This window comes from Marmota monax, unplaced genomic scaffold (assembly GCF_021218885.2).
Source record: "Marmota monax isolate L192 unplaced genomic scaffold, Marmota_monax_Labrador192_F-V1.1 WCK01_AAM20220418_F8-fsc00089, whole genome shotgun sequence".
Lineage (NCBI taxonomy): Eukaryota > Metazoa > Chordata > Mammalia > Rodentia > Sciuridae > Marmota > Marmota monax.
In genome coordinates this window covers 6,415,989-6,433,428 of record NW_026694744.1, presented here as the reverse complement: position 1 = coordinate 6,433,428, position 17,440 = coordinate 6,415,989, and the positions used below count along the sequence as shown (strand labels likewise).

General features: G+C 34.2%; 1 protein-coding gene across 3 annotated transcripts in view; it reads right to left on the bottom strand.

Annotated features, from left to right (window-relative positions):
• Positions 1–17,440, bottom strand: part of Arhgap6 (Rho GTPase activating protein 6) — a 470,700-nt gene that overhangs the window by 185,790 nt on the left and 267,470 nt on the right. The gene's annotated exons all lie outside the window — the stretch shown is intronic.

Genomic DNA, 17,440 nt, shown 5'->3' with positions numbered 1-17,440 from the left:
AATCATCCCCAAGGATAAAATATTCCAACACCCATGGGGAATGTGAAATGAAGTAAGAGCATATTTAGATTGATTTCTTAAAATAAGTACCTGAGAACAATCTTTCAATTAGGCATATTACATATATATGTATATATATGCATATATACATATATATGCATGCACACACATTCATCATAAACTCTGGTCATATCAACCCCATCTTAATTAAAACAAAGGACCAACTGAATTAATGATGTCAGAAAAAAAATAACTTCTAGTCAAATATATTTTTTTTCCATTCAGGAATACATGATTACTCAGATTAAAAGTCAGAAGAAACTTCATTAGATAAGAAGAGAAAATTATTTATAATTAACAAATTAATCTAGAAAATGGCACTTAAATTAAGATTAAAGGTAAAAGTAGGTCCAAATCTCCATCATGTCAGATTAGGCCCCAACTTCCTTAATAAAACTCCTATAGTGCAAGAATTAAAATCAAGAATCAATAAATGGGATGGATTCAAACTCAAAAGCTTCTTCTCAGCAAAAGAAACAATCAGTGAAGTAAACAGAGAGTCTACAGAATGGGAACACATTTTTCCCAGCTGCACATCAGATAGAGCACCAATCGCTAGGATATAAAAAGAACTCAAAAATCTTAACACCAAAAAAAGCAAATAACCCAATAAATAAATGGGCCAAGGAACTGAACAGACACTTCTCAGAAGGTGATATACAATCAGTCAACAAATATATGAAAAAATGTTCAACATCTCTAGCAATTAGAAAAATACAAATCTTAATCTCACTCCAATCAGAATGGCAGCTATTAAGAATACAAACAATAAGTGTTGACAAGGATGTGGGGAAAAGGGCACACTCTTACATTACTGGTGGGACTGCAAAGTGGTGCAACCAATCTGGAAAGCAGTATGGAGAGTCCTTGGAAAACTGGGAATGGAACCAACATTTGACCCTTTGGTTTATACCCAAAGGACTTAAAAACAGCATACTGCAGGGATACAGCCACATCCATGTTTATAGCAGCATAATTCACAATACCTAAATTGTGGATACAATCTAGGTACCCTTCAGTAGATAAATGGATAAAGAAAATGTGGTACATATACATAATGGAATATTACTCAGCATTAAAAAAGAATAAAATCATGGCATTTGCAGGTAAATGGATGGAGTTAGAGAATATAATGCTAAGTGAAGTAAACCAGTCCCCAAAAAACAAATGCTGAATGTCTTCTCTAAGAATGCTGATTCATAATGGGGATGGGGGGGCAACATGGGAGGAACAGATGAACTTTAGATAGGGTAAATGGGGAGGAAGGGAAAGGGAGGGGGAATGCGGTAGGAAATATGGTGGAAGGAGATGGACATCATTACCCAAAGTACATGTATGAAAACATGAATGGTGTTGACTCTACTTTGTGTTCAACCAGAGACATGAAAAATTGTGCTTTACATGTATAAAATGAATTGAATTGCATTCTGCTGTCATATATAACTAATTATAATAAATAAAATAAAAAAATTAAAAAGATTACAGGTAACCAGTCTTGCTCATAAGTTTTGTCAATATAACCTTTAAAATGTTATTTAAACTGTAATGCAAGTTTTGTTGAAATGTTGTCAATACCAAACTTTCTATCAACATATTTCAATGCATTCAAAATTCCTAATCAACATGCTTATTATTAAAAACTACAATTCTATTTTGTTTTTGCTTCATACTTAAAAATATATTCCCTCCATTGTCTTCTAAGATGTTCTTTCAGAGATCTTATAGACTTAAGATTTGTCTCCTTTCTCTGGCTTCTTTCAGGATTAATAAAATTGTTTTGTCCAATCCACCACCCACAAACATTTTATCATTCAATCACATGGATAAAAATTGCCTTTATAATTTTTATATGAAAATATGTTTAAATTATAATAAAGGTGCTGTTTCTTTCCATACCTCTCTTTGAATTTTTTAAGAAGAAAAATAAAAGCATATAAATAAAATAGAAGTAGAGAATTTTCCAGCAAGTTCATTTCTCTACTGGTTTGCTTTTTTGAGATGACTACTGAGTTCTACAAATAGCTAATGAGTACAACCACCCTTGGAATCAAAGTGCTGTACCCTATCTTCAAATGGAGCCTCAATACGTTAAGGGAAGTAAAACTTGCAGGGTCAGCATCAGGATGGTGTTGACAAGAAAACCTATATGCCTGTTGCCTTGTGGGTTGTTTTTCAGATTGGCACATGCTGGGCAAATACATGTCATTTCAACAGTTAGCTCAGGCAAATATTAGAAAGGCATTTTTTTTTCTCACGTTACTTCTCATAGTCAAATTATAACTTTGAGTATTCTGCTATGCTCATTTTTGCCCATATGAATATACATTTAGCTTTGAACAGAAGATTCCCACTAATGCAGAAATAACTGCAGAACATTTGTATCTTTTAATTATTTTATGGTGCATTATAATTATACATAATAGTGGGATTCATTAAGCCATATTTGTACATGGACAAAACATAATTTAATCAAAATCTCATTACATAGGACCCACATTTTCCCTCCCCTCCTGATCATTTGTATCTTAGAGGGAATTAGTGAAGCAATAATTGTGTACAGTTGGGGGTATCATCTCACAGATATGTGTGAATTTCCTTAATAATATCAATAATAATAATATTAATAATTTCCTTAATAATATGACTAAGCTTAGCTTATAAAGATATATCCACTGAAATTCTTTTTAGACACTGACTTGGAATTTCTTTTCTAATCATAATTAGCCATGTGATCCTGGAAAAGTTAACATCATTAGCAGTCTCAGTCAGTTTCCTATCCAACAGTTATTTCCCCTTCTATTTTCCTTCCAGAGTTCTAATGTTTGGTTATTCAGTCTTAGGGTAGATGACCTATTCTGGCTCCAAAGATAGATCTTCAGTGTTTTGGGTCAGTTATAGTTATACCATTCCCTCTGTCAGAGATGTTTTACTAATGGAAATGCATATCAGATGAGGTTGGTTGCAGAACATTTAGAAAAAGAACAGAAATAAGAGTAAAGTGGTTTTAAATGAGATGCAAGTGAAATTCCCTGTTGGGGAGAAGGAGGCTTCTATGAGCTTACTTTTCCACCATTTTGCTGTTTTAATTCCAACACTGCCACTCAAGCTCCAGACACTATTATCTATCTTCAGTCAACAGGAAGCCCTCCCTCATTTGTGAGGTTTTAGTCATGCAGCCACAATTAGCTGTAAGGGAGTCAGCAAAAGGTAGACAAGGAGAGTATTGGAATAAGGGGAAACCACCAGCAGTCACTGCCACAGCCTGTGACACAATTACAGCCAATGAAATATGAAGAAGCTTCTGGAATTCTTTTGCTAAAAAAGAGAAACAGGAAGGGATAGTGTATACTTCTTCCTCTTGTCACCGTCACACCTTAATTTGGTGTCTGCAAGTGATTAAACCCTCTTACTACCAGCCTAAGAGTGAAGCCAACAACACACATAGCAGGACAGAGCCTGCAGCAAAAACGACCTGCCACCCCAACATTCTGTATGTGGATATTCTGCCACTGGACTTCTTGCTGTATTTGATAGCAATTTTATTGCTGTTTAATTCCTTTGGGAGGGGAGTATTTTGTAATGTTTTCTACTTCAGATGGCCTGTCCAATAGGCTTTCCAAATTAAAAAAAAACACAGTTATTTATCCCTCTTGGTCTTTGTTTTCATAAGCTAAAAATTCTACAGGCTTGAAGGAGCAAACAATTATTGCTTTAATTACTATTATAAAAATATATCTTGATTACTACCATAGGAATATTAAGTAATGTATATGACTAGAGTGATGTGTTAATGTCATCCAGCCCAAAATAGGAAAATACAACGAATTAAAAATCATTTACATATCATGTTTACATCATTAAAGATGATTATTCATTTACCTTTTGTCCTTTCACTATAAAATAATTACAGAAAATCATTTGCATTTATTCATTCAGGTATTCAAACATTTTTTACAAAAAAAACACAACATAATGGCTTTCAATTGCTGACCATACCACTTACTGGCACTATGATCTAGGGCAAACAATTTAGTTTGGGATAATCACATTTTTTAATACATTAAAAAGGAGGCAGGAATACCTGCTGTTTTGGTACAGTTCAAGAGGCTGCCATAACAAAATAACATAGACTTGGGTACCTAAACAGACATTTATTTCTCATAGTCCTGGAGGACAGAAGTCTGGAATAAGGGAGCCAGCATAGTTTGGTTCTGGTGAGGGCTCTTCTCATGCTTTGCAGATGGCTGCCTTTTCTCAGTATCCTTACATGGCAGAGAAAGAGTAAATTCTGACTGCTTCTTCTAACAATACTAATTCCATAATAGCCCCACCACTAGGACTTCATCTAAACTGCCTCCCAAAGGCCATATCTCCAAATAACCATCACAACTGGGGTAGAACTTTGACATGAAAATTTTTATGGGGAACACAAATATTCAATCCTTAATACCATTTTTAGGAGTATGTGAAGGTCAAAAATATGTAAATGAAATAATGGCAGATACATAATAGGTACTCAATAACTGGAATTTATTACATTGTGAGTAGCTACTGAGGTTACAAAAATAAAGTGAGTAGATCTGGTTTAAATTTCCCTTCTTCCATTCATTCAGACATATAAATATATTCTTCCTAGTTACAGAAGGAACTGAAGGCAGCTAGTAGGCTAATATAAAGATTGAAGCAATATTTTAAGTTAGAAAATAAAAGGTCTATGGGTAGTCAAAGAGAAAGCAGAAATAAAGAGACAGCAAATAACAAAAATGAGCAGAAACCACAAGAGACAGGAAAGGAAATAAAAGGTATTTGAGAATAGACTAGAGAGAAGTGGGCAAACTGGTGGGGATTGATTTAGTAAGTTAGAGAAGTAGAGTCTACAGTCTGGTAAATGTCTAGCATTGCCAAAGAGTTATATTTTGCAGTGACAAGTTCTTTTTGAGTCTTTCAGTCAGTGGCATTCCAGTTTTTGCAAGGGCTAAGATGTTTTTCTCCTCTTACATTCTTTCACTTGTAACTTTACAATGAATCTCTCTGCTTGAAATAACTAAGTCTCTTTTCTTTGCCACAGGAGAGAACCTAAAACAAAGTGGAGGTGAAACCACAGAATTGATGACAGGGAGAAAGGAATGTATCTACAATGAGTAGAGGGGACACGTAAGATGGAAATATGTTTAAGGAACATATGAGGAATAAGGCACCTGCAAAGGAGATCAACACATATTACTCAGAAATGTAAAAGAAGAAATAAAAAGAAAGGAGTTGTAGGAAAAGGATGAAAAGAGATTGTCAGAAAGAAATAGAGTTGCATTCAAAGGCTCCAGAGGTTAAATACCATAAGGACTCATCCTTCTGAATTTGGCAATGAGGGGCGGGGGGTCTCCTGTAATCTTGGAAAAGGAAGACTCAGTAGAGTAATAGGGTAGAAGCCAGTCAGTACAGTGTTGAGGAGAGGATAGAATGAGCATGTGAACTATTATTAAGAGAAATTTAGCTGTAAAAAATAATTGGCTTTCAGGAGAATTTTGCCCAAGGAAGGGTTTTAACATGAGGATATAACTGAGTTGTAAGAATACAGTTGAAGCTAGGAGAGAGTGAGATGAAACTATTTGTAGTGACCCTAAAGAAGCAGGACTGCATGCTATTTTGACAGAAAGAGACAATTTTGCATTCTCAGATGGGAGAAAATGTGTTATGTATTGCTCATTTTTTATTCATTTCTGATAAATGTTTCATCACAGGGACAAATTTACCCAGTACTTTCATATGGAGCACAAAGGAATATTTAAAGTTTTAAATGAGCATGTTTTAACCTCACAAATATGCATCAACAATGTGGTCATCTATAACTTGCCAAATGTTGTTATTTGCTCATATCACTAGAGCACTAATGGGGCAGAGCTTCTGGAAGTGACAGATCTGTACTTGTAGCTGGTTAATGAATCACCCAGGAAGATTGAAAGACCAGGATGTTACCTCCAGACCATGGAGCTTCCAGGCATCTGCCCTATCAGGCAGGCACATCTGCTTCTCTAGGTGAAGGAAACAAAGCCAGAATAGAAGGGTCGGTTGGCAAAGCCACAAGGTCGAACCTTGCCCTCTCCTTCCTGGTTTCCTGCACTGACCTGGAACTATCTATGTGAACTGCCTTGGAGCAATTCTGCACTCTGCAAAAAGAACCAAAACAGGAACTACTACAATACATTCCTCTTTCAGAAACCCTGAAATGCCATCTGATTCATTGACTCATCCCACGGATTTAACATATCTCCTACTAAGCATTAAAACCTGTTTGGGGCATTGGAGAAAGTGCAGTGGTCATTAAAGAATTCCCTGTATAGTATAGATTGCCATAGGTCTTGCATGAGGACTAATTATTAATAAGGATTCTTATTGTTTATCTAAACGGACACATCTGTAAATTTTGCTAAGCATATTGCATTACTGTTTACAAAGGGTGAGGTTGCTGTTTATTTTTCAGCATGGAAGATGCACACGTTGTCCTTTTCATTTATGAGGTACAGCTTAGGGTCTACAAAGCCCTAGGATAAATACTTCATTCTAAAAACCACAAAGGATGATGAACTCCAAAGCTTACACATGTTCTAATTTTCATCATGCCCATTTGGCCTAGGGTTCCACATCTGTTGGAAGATCCAAGTGCCATATTAGGAGGGGCAAATTTATTTTGTTATCATCTAAAATAGCATCTTATTCACCCTCAATACTAACTTCCCAACTTGCCTTAGTTACTATATTTGAATTCATCTTCTTTGGATTTTTGAAAATTTGTTTTAAAATTCGCAAATTTAAAAATATTAGATTATATCACTTCTGAATATATAAGATACAAATAGAAATGAGATGTTTACAATTTATGACTTCCATGTTGTAACTTTTACTCTGTCATAACTGTTTCTTAACACAGGTTGAACATTCCTAATTGGAAAATCAAAAATCCAAAATGCTTTAAAATTTGAAACTTTTTGACTGTGACATATTTAGTGCCTTTTGGATTTCATATTCGCTGAATAGGGATGCTCACTTGGTAATTTATTTGTAAATATTCCAAGATCAGAAACACACTGAAACTTGATGCACTTTTTGTCAAGGTATGATATACTTAACCTGTATTGTTATTGTAAAGTTTAAAAGGTATCATCTACTCCCGTTAAGATCTATTGCATCTTGTCTACCTCAATATTCTTGTAGCTTATAAAATACCAGACAAAAGGGAAAAGACTGACTAAATATTTGTGCAATAAAATAACTCAATAGAGAAGTAATTGTAACCTTTTATGTTCTACATTTTCAATGTCCCATCTCTCTGTTTTCAGTTTTTACAGACTGAAGCAATCTGATATTTTGGTAGATTCACACCAAAAAAAAAAAAAAGATTTAGGTAGTATAATGGAGATTACCATGTCATAGATTGATTAATGCCATTCTAGTTTATGACTAATGTCCCAGAGTAATTATTACTGGTGACTACTTCCCTTTCAAAAGTGTCTCTATTTGAATGCCTCTGTAACCACTATTCACTCAGGCTCCCCTAAGCGCCTCTATAATGTTCTATATGTAGATTTCAGGAGCAGAGGAAAACTTTCTTGCTAGAGGAAGTTTCAGTTTGTTTTGTTTCCTAGTGCCCTTCTGGATGAAAAAGTGTTTTCATGGGCCTTTAGACTTCTGGGTTGGGGATGTCTAAGAAAAGTGTGGGACTGTGCTTTTTCAAATTTTAATGTGCTTATGCATCACCTGGACTTGTTGTGAAAAAAACATTTTCTATTCAGTGGGTCTGGAATGAGGATACTGATTCTACTGGTCTGAGGATGAAACATTCAGTAGAAAGAGTCTACAAGAGCATACATACTCTTTGGAAGTCACTGCATTGAGGTCAAATCTTGCTTTCATCACACACTGTTTGTGTTACATTTAACAAGGTATTGGTCTCTCTAATACTCAGTTTTCTTACATATGAGATAGAAAGAATGAAATCTATCTCAGATAAACAGTGCAAGGAATAAATGAGATAATAAATATAAAATAGTACTATTCTCACCCACTGCAAATGTTCAACAATGATGGTAGTTGAAATTGTCATCATCACAGTCATCAAAGTGCACTTTGAATTCTTCCCGGGTCCACCCTACTCAGCACTTCCCTGCTATTGCCCCCATTTTCTTCAAAGCTTAACATCAAAGGGTACTTATTTAGATAACATCAGAGAATAATGAGTAGAGCCATATTTTGAGGAGTACCTTAAAATGGCATTTAAGTATGTGAAATCATCAAGTTTTTGGTACATGTAGAAATTTTGGAGAGATCCACAAGAAAGGCAAGAACAAGCCTTTTGGTTAAAAGTTGCTGATGAACATTAGCTCATAAATGTTTAATTATCATTTAATTAACCTCTAGGGCAAGGCTATCTCTCTTAACTTTGCATGTGTCAGAAGGGGCAATTAGAAGCAACTCAACTGTATATATTATTCTAAACCCCAGCATTACCAGCAGAAGAAACAGGATGAAAATTTTAAAAATATGGAGAACAAACTCTTCAAACTATTTTTTTTTGTAAATTTTCTGTCCTGTTATTCCTAACTGGGTATCAGGTAGCAGAATTCCAAATATTTCAGTTTCACTTTCTTTCTGTTAGCATTTAGAAGTCACATACCTAAACCTTTGTATTGACTTATAAAAAGTAACAGGACTGATAGAATTTTGTAAACAATTACTGCCTAGTTAAATCTCTGGGGTCAAAATCATTGTTGTAATTTTTAAAATTGTTATCCTCTTCCTCATCTTTAAGGTCCTTTCCACGTATAAACATATCTCTTTCCTCTGATGTCAGTCCTAATGTAGAACTTGTGTTCTCTCTCTGGGTACAGTCAACAATAGTAAGGGAATAGTGAGACCAGAAACCTGCATAATTTTCTTACTAGAAAATTAATCACTATTTTGTAATTATAAAATTGGATATTGGGTTTGAAGTGACAATATGCTATATGTTTATCTCATAATTTAAAGCTCACTGGAGAATATAATTTTCCATTTACAGATTCTTTGACTAATATATTGAACATTGGCTTGGACCATAGCACCTGTGATATGAAAAATATAAAAAATGACTATCCCAAATGATAGTTCACATAACTACCAGGACATGTTTCTTAAGGTCCATCACAATCTACAGACTAATAATGATTCCACCCTGAATTAACTGTACTTGGCATCTAGATGGCAGGTCATTTGCAAAGTATGTCTATACTAGAACATTTGTTTGAAACAAACATCAGCTCAACTGTCACAATGACTGAGAGAGAGGGACTGTCTATTGAGAAAATAGGTGGGATTATTTTTATTTTTTCTACCAGGTTTGAACTTGACACTGACAGACCTCATTTAGTGGATAAATTTCAAAATTTCTTAGAAGATCTCCAGGAAGACAGGGAAAGAAATTTCAAGCCCATTTCCATTATATGATTGGAGTACTGTCTGCTTTATAGAGATTAGGCAGGCAGGACATGGACAGTATTAAAATTAACGTTCAAGTGTTTTTCTCACCAAATTAATTCTAAAAGCATAAAACTATTTATCCTCTAAGCCAGGGGTCAAGCAACTACAACCCAGACCAAAATCCAGACCAAATCCAGCTCACCTCCCTTTACTGTGAATAAAATTGCACTGGAACCAGTCACTCACATTCATTTATGTATTATCAATGTCTGTTTTTGTGCTCAAATGACAGAGTTTTGACAGAGACCACATGGTCAATAAAGCCGAAAATATTTACTATCTGGTCCCAAGTAACTAAAATATTATTATTTTACCAAAAATTCCCACCAAAACAAAACAACCTCTCTAATTAAGCTTGTCTTGATACTTGACTTATTTTGAATTCATAGATATCTTTAACAATTTAAAATTGTAATCAATAATAAGAGCAAGAAATAGCTAGCATGAAAAGGCTTTTATTAAAATTTTCTGTACATATATTGCTTTGGTATATGGTTGGTCATTAACAAATTAATGAAACAGTATTTTAAGAAAGATGCCTAGTTTTATATATTGGAATTTAAGTGGGAAAAGATAGATAATAAGAAAATATAGATATTCAATAAATCTAATTTCTACAAGCATATCACAAAATAGTAGTACTTGAGCTTAAGTTCATATCCTAAGTTTATGAACATGTGACAAAATAATTAGGAATAGATGAGTTGATCCAAAATATTTCACTCTACCATTGGGAATGACTGTATAAAAGTATGTCATCATCTTAATTTAGATTTCATGTACCTCATTAAATTTAAACAGTGCAGATGTATAGTTATTTGAGGACATGAAACTAATAAGGGAAAATTATATTTAAATTGAGAAGAGGGTTATCCTTTTGTCCTGCTTTAGTTTATTTTAAGATGTAATTATTTACATTTAATAAAACAAAAGTGGAAACAAAACCATCTGTTATGAATAGTTCTGTAATTTATATCCAAGCAACTTTCCAATATAGAACCTCCTCTTTTCAAAGGCCTTCAAATATCTGCTATAGTTTATTATTTAATTATCTACATATGTCATTATAACCAGATAGAAAATCCAACAAAATTATATTTTCTTTATAAGTGAAGTACATACTGAATATTTATGTGCATCAGTTGTTCCCACATACCAATACATAGACATTATTCCCCATTATAAATACTTTTTGATTAATGAGTCAGTGACTAACTGCTTACCAAGTGAATACTGATAAAGAATGACTGTATTTTCTAAATATCTTCACTTTAGAATATTGATCTCAGATGCCTCACTCTATGTAAATCTTAAGTAATAGTCAAAAAACTATTAATAACTTATTGAGACAATGGTTTACAATTCTAATGATGCTGAAGATTAAGAAAAGCCTTTGGAATTTCAAATGCCATGACAATTAATATTACTTTATTCCTTCCTTCTTTATTGTGCACAAAAAAATTACTCAATGAATGTTAAACATATGTAATCTTCAAAGAAATGTTATTCATAAAAATTCCTAAACATGAAACAAAAGGTTCTATTAATACTGAATTTTTAGTATGAACATTTTCTAATGTTTTTCAGTTTTCTTTATACTTAAATTGGATGCTAAATTTCTGCCCTTCGATATTAAACTTTAAATGAGTTGTGATTGCCAATCCTCAAATCCAGGATACACATATATCAGTAGGTAAGATAACAGAACACTGAATTACTGCTTAGGAAGTAAAATGTAAAATAGGAGCTCTTGTTTTCTCTACTCAAGAAAAACAAAACAAAACAGAATCATCACCAGACCACTCAAGTTCATAATAAAGTTAAAGAGAGATGAAGAAAGAAAAGCAAATTATAGCAATATATATCCAGATGTTTTAAGCACATGGGCTAAAATTGACCTACAACCCTCCTAACTTTTGAAAGTAAAATAATTGACTCTGTGGACTTGGAAAAGAGAAGTCCTTCATTTCAAGCATATAAATAAAATAATATGTCTTCACTTCTTTTTCAAAATTTTTATGTTTTTTTGTTTTGTTTGTTTGGTTTTGGTACCAGGATTGAGCTCAGGGGCACATAACCACTGAGCCATATCCCCAGCCCTTTTTATGTTTTTATTTTGAGACAGGGTCTCACTGAGTTGCTTAGTGCCTCACTAAGTTGCTGAGGCTGGCTTTGAATTTGTGCCTCTTGCCTCAGCCTCCTAAGCCACTGGGATTACAGTCATGCGCCACTGCACCCAGCCTGTGTTTTTACTTTGAAAGAGTATTAAAATATGAAACAATGTGACATTCTGAAGGGCACACTTTTGAGATGAATGTTAACTAAAACACAGATGAAGCTTAACCAGTGTGTCTCACTTGGGCTTCACTGAACTATACAAGGATTCAACAAGTGAGCTGAATGTGAATTTTGATTTGTTTCCTTTGAAGTGGGATTCTGGGTGCTGAAAATTAAAATATGGCATTTGTAACAAAATTTATCTTTCCTCTATTTTCAAAATTTAGCCAAATAGGATTAATTTAATTGGTATTCTACATGTTTCTTGTTATTGAGGCCAATAACAATTATATATCTTTGTGGTATATAACATAAAATAAGAGAATCAAGACCATTATCCCATGGAAATTATCTAAAGATACAAACACAAGCCTGAAGAGACATCTCTATAGTTACATTAGCTGAAGCAAAGGATTGGGGTTTCAAGATGGGCCCTTCCTCCTTGACAGAAGCTCTGGCATCTACAGACTCTCTCCATGGTAGTTAGGTATAGGGTGGCCCCAAGACAGAGGGGCTTCACAATTCAAAATAATATCCAAAGGGCTCTAGATTAGTTGACCAGGTATAAGGGAGCCACAGTTTGGACTTATTTATTTATTTTTAGTAGTGCTATGGATGGAACTCAGTGTTTTTCACACAGTAGCACATGCTAGGAAAATGCTTTACCGTTGAGTCCCAGCCCCCACTCTAACCCTATAATTTGGATATTTGGAGGCCTTAAATAGCCAATCCTTCACAAGTAGGCTTTAGACTGGCTGTTCAATCTTTGTGGTTCTCAAATAACAGGGGAGGATGGCTACAAAGGAAAACCTTTAGGGAGGATTAATGAGGGAAAGAATAGATGTTAAATATTTCCAGCATCAAAAATATTTCTGTTGGATAATGCTATATAGCTACATGGTATAAAAATTTAAGTGATAACTTTTTATAATATCCTTTTCAAAATTAATCTGCAGCCATTTCATCTCTTAATTCTCCAGAAGTGGGCAATCCAATATCCCTTTTGCAGCTACTATTTCAATGGATAGTCCAACCTTTGCATACTCAAATTGGAAAACCAAATAAATCTGAAAAAAATATGTCTTCCTTGGAATGTGCTAATTTCTAGTTACTCATGGCTATGTATAAGAACTCAAACTAAAACCTGTTCTTCACATTAACAGACAAAAAGTGCTTTGTCTGATTATCTAAAATTGACTTCCTACACAGGAACTTAAGTGATAGCAAGCTGTTAACAATGGGTGACTCATCCTTTAAATATCAGCTGCCCCCTTAAGTCCCAGCTTTGATTAAATGTCACTTTCTGAAAAGGCTTTCCCAACCATCATTCTATCCCCTTATTTATTATCCTCTGACATATTACATATTTATTGGTTTGCCTAACTCTGCTATTTTAAAGTGTACTCTCTTTAAAGAAAGTATTTAACTCTTTTATTCACTGAAGTATCAATAATGCCTAAAACAGTATCTCTATTTTGTTGATTTTATATATTATCAGTAGAAACTTGTAGAATGAATTTCTGAATAGGGAAATTCAAAAAATACATGCAAAAATCCTGCACATGCTATATTTCTTTGGAGATAAGGGAAGACAGTAGAATGAACTGGACATAATTTTCCTATGTTCATATACGAATTCACCACCAGTGAAACTTCACTTCATGTACAATTGCAAGAATGGGATCCTAATTAGAATAAGTTATACTCCATGTATGCATAATATGTCAAAATACACTCTAGTGTCATGAATATCTAAAAATAATTTAAAAATTTTAAAATACATAATTTAGATCTTATTCTGTAGCCTAGAAATACAAGAACCTGATTTATACACATGTAATGCCATCTCACTAACAATAAACTTATTCTTTGCAATATCCATACACAAAAATTTAGCAACAATGTCCATAAATGAAAATTCTGACAAAACACTTACTTTATCAGAACCAAAAAATAAACATAAACTGAAGCAGCAATGATATAGAAGGTTTATATTTTAAAGGCTTCTTTGTTGTTATCATTGTTGTGTCAGGGAATTTGTAACAAAAATAATTTCATTCATATTAGATAATTTATATTACTGAAAATTTTTTCTTACCCTTGAAATTAGATATACCTGTGTATTTATACTGCATGATCAATGACCTTGTACCTTTTGTCTTTTAAGGCTTCCCTAAGAGTTTTAGCAGGAGCTCCAACAAGCTCAACCTTGGCTATAGAACACAGGGCATTTTCAGGCAGACCCATATAAGGGGGTCTGTTATTCTCAGCACCAATGGCTGTTCTCTGCTATGTCTGCTTCCCCAGATCCCCTGTTTGCCAAAATGTTAACTGTACTGTCAGGGCTGAAGGAGCCACAAAAGTTAAACAATGTGTGTGCAAGAAGATAAGAATTCTGGATGAGAGCAAGGGTTAGAAGAGGAAGCTGAAGAAGAACAGAAAAAGAGATTGGGTCAATGCTGGTTAAAAATAGAGCTCAAGTGGGCTCAAAAGAAAGTGATAAGCAAATTAAATTAGAGAGAAAAGAGCAGGAAGATAAAAGAAGTTCAAAAAAGCCCTAAATTGCCAGAGGACTAAGACATACAAAGAAAAGGCTAAGGAGGAAAAATTGTAATAATGACAAAAAAGAGAAATGTTTAGCAAAGGAAAAAAAGAAGGTAAAAAAGACAATAAACAGTGAGCATAGCATGAAAAGAGAAAATCAACACAGGACATAAATACACAAGAGAGAAAATAAAGGCATGGTCATGCACATACCCTGACAAACACAGTGAAGTGCCATGGTTGCTGATGTAACTAAATGTAAGGACGTTGAGGAGAAAGTAGCCTGGATTATTCAGGTGAGACCAATCTAATCACTTGGGGTTTTAAAAGTGAGAACCTTTGCCAGTGGGCGTCTGTCAAAGAAAGAAGAAAGGCAGAAAGGCTCAGAGAGATGAAGCCCAATTCTGAGAATACAAAAAGCCTCTTATTGGTAAATATGCTTTTGCTCAGAGAATTATCTCTATTAATTGATAGAACACAGCCTCCTTGGGATTTCTTCAGTTTTTGTCACTGGATAAGAATTCACCTCAACTCCACATAAATCCCTTGGAAAACAACCTCTTATTGTGTTTTCAAGATTGGTTCTATATTAAAGAGACTCTTTTCCTAAGAAAAAGCCACTCTTAACCTTACCTCTATCTTTGTACCATTTGTATCTTTTCCCTCTCTTCCAGACATACTCACCAAATGAACAAAACATTGTTTTCTAGAGTTATATTTGCATGCAAACTGTTTTATTCTCTAATGATCAATCATGTTCTCATGTCAATAAAATGTTTAAAATAATTTAGTATATGCAATTTTATCACTCAACTAGCTTAATAGAAAGGGAATTTATAGTCAAAGCAGTCTGCTTTGTGATAAAGTGTCATTTTTTTCCACTGATTCACATTTAGAAAAATATGGCCAAAATGTTAATTTCTTTTTGTTAAAACCAGAAATTCTATTATAACACTGAGGCAAATTAAATCTTCAATAAAATAAAAAGACAGTGCCTCCCCTTTTCTAGGTTAAATTTATGACATGGTAAAAAATAAAGTAAGACTATAGACGATAAAAATATTTTAAAGAATGAAATAATTAGGGCTGGGGCTGAAACTCAGTGACAGATTGCTTGCCTAGCATGTGTGAGGCACTGGGTTCAATCCTTAGCACCACATAAAAATGAAACCAATAAAATAAAGGCATGCTGTACACTTACAACTACAAAAAGAATTTTAAAAATATGTTTAAAAAGAATGATATAGTGGTAGTGAAAGTCTAATATTGTTGCTAAAGTTTATTAACATTATTATTACCAAACTGAATAGAATGAATCAGGATTGAAAACAGGAGTTTCCAAATCAAGATGGCACACTGGACACAGGCATCTACCTCCCTTCTTTCATAAGAACAACTGCAATGACAGAAATACATTTCAAAAAGAGTACTACCAAAGGACTGGGAATTCCAAGAAGATAAAATACGGAATATGTTTGAAAATGAAACCACAGTACAGAAGCCCATGACCTAAACCATGAGAGATGTACAGTTTTTTTCACTAAGGAGACTTGGAGAAGGTTTCAATGATGCAGCCAACCAATACCAAGAACAGAAATTGACCATGAGGAAAGATTTGCATTCAGAAAAGCAGGGCCAGTTGGATCATCTCCCTCTCCTTTGTATACAAAGTATTTGGCAGTAGCAGCTTTGCTCCTGAGATAAAGCCCCTTATCTGTTAGAGTGAGCAGTGTAGCCTTAAATTGAAAGATATAGGAATGAAATAACTATGAACCAAAAAGTGAAGAAAGCAGAAAAGAAACAGAGAAAATACAGCAGACATTGGGCTAGCTCTTTTAAAGGAGATACTGTTTAGGGACTCAGACTTGTCCCACATGGAAGATGAGGGCATCAGGATATTTACACACAATTCTACATAGTTCTTGGTTTATGGTTGCTCCTGCAGGGTTCAGGAGGCAAAGTAGGCTCTAGCAATAAAAGAAAGCATTAAGGCAAAGGAATACAGTTGCTGGGGCTGTTGTTCAGGTGGGCACTGAAGTTAAGGTGGAAGGAATACTGGTGGGGCCCCAAGAGAACCTGCCACAAGCTTCAGCAAAAGGCTTGTGAGGTCAACACAGCAGAGACTCTTGGCACAGCTGGACCTGCACTTCAAAAATCATTATTTTTTTTTATCACTAATGAGCTACTGACTTGGCAAGTCACCTAACTCTTATCTGCAGTTTCCTCATCTAGAAAACAAAGCTAAGTAAACTCAACTCCAAGTCCTATAGGAATAGTAAATTACATGATGCATTTGAGGATTGTAACCCAGTGATTTTAATTAAAATCACTTATGCCACAGCTCTTATTATCATCACATTCCCCTTTCTGCCTGCATGTTTCCATCTTCACATGTTACACTCATTCACCCTCCCTTTAATTAAATTCACCTGGAAATCCCAAATCCATGTTATCTCCCATTCCTTTTCTTGCTTAAGCTTTAACCCCATTGCTAAAATCATGTTGAGGAAAAATATTACAAATACCAGAAATCCTTAAGAAGATAACTCAAAGTATGTTGAAGCATGTCTTTTGTTTTGAAGGTTCCAGAAAGTGAGGATAAAAAATGAATCAAAAGCTTCCTTTTTTCTCACTTTCTAGATGGTATGATTTCTGTAAATACTTAAATCCCCCTTCTATAAATTGGTGCTAAAATGCCTGCCTTCCCCATCTTTCAAAGTAAGAATAGTTACTGTGAATGTTATATAAGCAGAGACTAAAAACTCTACAGCCCTGGTCCAAGGACTGGACCAAATCTTGCTATTAATCACTGGGTCTATATTATTCATTGGCCTATAAGTTCACTAACTTATACTTTTGATCAGTAAACAGAATAAAATATTTACAGTCAATATTCTGCCACTGAAATAATGAAACCATAACTCAAATGCATTCATTTGATTTCTTCACATTAAGAAATTATTGATGTTGATTCTTAAAGTTAGCTATTTTAAGTTATAATATTCAGAAACACTATAGCTTTACCATAGATCAGTAATTATTGCTAAGG